This window comes from Corapipo altera, unplaced genomic scaffold, assembly GCF_003945725.1.
Source record: "Corapipo altera isolate COAL_440 unplaced genomic scaffold, ASM394572v1 95, whole genome shotgun sequence".
NCBI lineage: Eukaryota > Metazoa > Chordata > Aves > Passeriformes > Pipridae > Corapipo > Corapipo altera.
The window spans coordinates 1,437,567-1,440,956 of record NW_020884947.1 but is presented as its reverse complement, the minus strand read 5'-3'; the positions used below and the strand labels follow the sequence as shown (position 1 = coordinate 1,440,956).

At 45.2% G+C, this 3,390-nt stretch overlaps 1 long non-coding RNA gene across 1 annotated transcript; it reads left to right on the top strand.

Moving 5' to 3' along the window:
- On the top strand, positions 1–3,084 carry LOC113956329. Its single transcript, XR_003530811.1, has 3 exons — positions 1–115; positions 401–534; positions 3,052–3,084. It is a non-coding gene; the product is annotated as an uncharacterized LOC113956329 (long non-coding RNA).
- Positions 3,085–3,390: the final 306 nt, after the last annotated feature.

Genomic DNA, 3,390 nt, shown 5'->3' with positions numbered 1-3,390 from the left:
CAAGGGCCACTCCTGCTGAGGCTGCATGAAAGGGGCCTTAGGCATTTCAGCTGCTGCTGGGCATGGCTGGGATTTCAGTGTGGAGGCTGCATTGCTGAGATCATGGAGGGAACAGGTAAGGCTGCAATACCTTTATGTGTTTAGGAAGTCAAACATGGGTGAACCTCTCTTGCTCCAACATCCCCCTTCTACAGGACACACTAGGACCTGCACAGCAAACTGAACACATACAAAGCTCCCAGTACTTCTGTTTGAGTTATCCTTACTGTGGGGCAGTGGTTGCTTTTGCTTTCTATGTCAGATGATTTTGCCAGAGGAGATACATATTTTGAAGTTTTAAACATTTTTTTTACAGCTTTACTTTTGCCAGTGTCACGTTAACTCACTTCAGATTTTACAGAGGTGGCTTTGGGAAGTGTTGGTTCCTGCGTGAGCACAAAGGAGGAACAGAGCAAGGCGGACCTGCATCCTTTTAATTCTGCCACAGTGGATCTGCACAGGCAAATGCTCATCCCTCCTGCAGAAGAAAACCAAGTAAGTCTTTAGCTGACGCTGAGGTATCCAGCAGACTTGAAAAGTGGAGGGAAAATTACTGTGGCTTTCACTCTGAGAGGGGGCAGAGACATTTCTGTAACACCTTGTTCTCCTCTCCCTGGGTGCTCCCTTGTCCTTTGCTGGTGGAAATAGACATGGGATTGAGGCCCAACATTTCCCATCCTTTGCTGTCACAGCATGTCAGCAACATGGGATACAGATGTTGCTGATTTCATCTGGCATATCCCTCATATAGATTCATAGAAACATTAAGGTTGGAATAGACTTTAAGATCATCAAGTCCAACTGTTAACCCAGTTGTGTTCACCGCTAAACCATGTCCCTAAGTGCCACATCCACACACCTTTTGAACACTTCCAGGGATGGTGATTTCACCACTCCTTGGGCAACCTATTCCAATGCCTTACCACCCTTTCAGTGAAGAAAGTTTTCCTAATATTCAGTCTAAACTTCCCCTGGGGCAACTTGAGGCCATTTGCTTTAGTCCTATCACTCGTTACCTGGGAGAAGAGACTGACCCCCACCTCACTATAAGCTCTTTTCAGGTAGTTTTAGAGAGTGATAAGTTCCTGATGAGTCTCCTTTTCTCCAGGCTAAACACCCTCAGCTCCCTCAGCCAATCCTCACAAGACTTGTGTTTCAGACCCTTCCCCATCTCTGTTGCCCTTCTCTGAAGATGCTCCAGCACCTCAATGTCCTTCTTGTAGAGAGGGGCCCAAAACTGAACACAGGATTTGGGGTGTAGTCTCACCAGTGCCAAGTAATAATGGAAGGATTGGGAATAACTTCAATGCTGTGTTGTGAATAAAGCCTTGCCATTTGAGTGAGGTCCCACATCTTGACAGGTTTTCTCAGCGCAGCCAAAGGTGAGGAGCTGCCCTCATGGGCAGAAAACAACTGAGCCAGGGGACACTGCTCATGTTAAAAGATCCACCTCTATTCAATACGGATAACCAGAGGGTAGGGTAAGAATAGGAGAGTCCCAGAAGAATAATTTTAAAAAGGAGAATGAGGTCACATTACTGAGGATGAGATCAAGGAATAAAATAAGCATGTAGGGCAGAAAGGTTGCCGTGCTAAATGAATTACAGCCACTGAGGAGTGTTAGGAAACAAGGAGAAAGGTGCTATAAATACAGTAAAGTAAGAGAAAGACAGCAGCAGGCATAAGCCCATTACCTAATGAGGAACAGGAGCAGCACAGATGACCTAGTGAAGGCCAATATATTTAATGCCTTTTTCCTTCAGTTTTCTCCAGAAAAAAAAAAAAAAAGCTTCACTGTGATGAAAAGCTGGCAAGACACAAGGCAGCAAAGGAAAATAACAGACAAGATACACTGTGATTAAACTGAATATATTCACCAGAGGGTACAAAAGGAAGAGACTGGTGAGAAGTGGTATTCCTCAGGGGTTGGTATTGGGACTGGTGCTGTTTAACATCTCTGTTGGTGACATGAACAGGGGATTGATGCACCCTCAGCAAGTTTTACCAGTGACACCCAGCTGTGTGGTGGGGTTGACAGGCTGGAGAGATGAGATGCCATCCAGAGGAACCTGGACAGGCTTGAGAGCTGAGCTCATGCAAACTTCATGAAGTTCAACAAGGCCAAGTGCAAGATCCTGCACCTGGATTGGGGCAATTACAAACAAAAATACAAATGGGACAGAGAATGGATTGAGAACAGCCCTGGAGAGAAGGAGTTGGGGGTGTCAGTGGATACAACCAGTGGGATTTGCGGAGCAGCAAATGTTATCCCACCGATCTTGTATTTGTCTGTGAGAGGGTTAGTGGCTCAGAGAGGTAGGTAACACAGCTGTACATCTCAGTGTGTACAGGTCTGGATATAGTATGGCTTTTAAGTCTATGCCAGTACTGAGAAATGTTTGGCTGAAGTAGATCTAGGCAGGAATCGAGGGCACCTGAGCTTATTCAGTGGCTCTGCCACAGCTTATCACTTGGCTTTGTATAAACACAACAACCATATTGCTCTTTGTCAGAAAAGTGGAAAAATTATCACCCCATATTATATGGGGGAAACAATGAGATTTCATCTGTTTTGATGGTAAACAGTTTGGGTCTGCAAACAGGACCATCACAGGATATTTAGATGCCCCCAAGTGCAATTGATAGGGACGGGAGTCCCCTCATGCAAGTTGCTGGAAGCATTCACATGAAGGACCTTGTTGTGGGATGCTCCCAGCCTGCTCCTGTGAGCTGTATGGGGGGGGAGAGGGTTAGAGTTCATCAGTTAGATTTACCTTGCCTTTATGCATGGTAAGTGTTTTGAAACACTGAAAAAGTAAAAGAAGTTTGGAAGTCATGGGTGACTTGGTGCAAGGATTTTGCTGGTAGGTTTGGGTGAGATGAAAGAAGGGAGAGGAAGGCCTGTCAAGGCCTTTGATGACAAAGGAAAAGGAAGTGTTTTTCAGTATTCCTGCTTCCTAGTACCTCTTCCATCAGTACCTGTCAATCCCACCACCAGCCTTCTATTTGCAGGTTAAAAAATGTTCAAAACATTCTCGGATTTTCATTCCAGAGGCTGAGTATTGTTCAAGGAGATACACATCACAGAAAGACAAGAATCTGCACATTCAATCCCGCGTAGGATTAATGTGTACATGACACCCTGTGCACGTGACAGCATGTATGAGTTTCACGTGTTGCAAAAGCTTTGGTGTATGATCAGAACCTGATGTATTCAGCCTATGGGCTGGTGTTGCTCTTCTATTTATGTGGTCTAGGGAAAGGAAAAGAGAGAGGCAAGCCTTCAGGGGCAGTGACCCTTTCTTTATTCAAACCAGAACAGAAGGAGGGTCTTTACTTCCAAGAACTAAT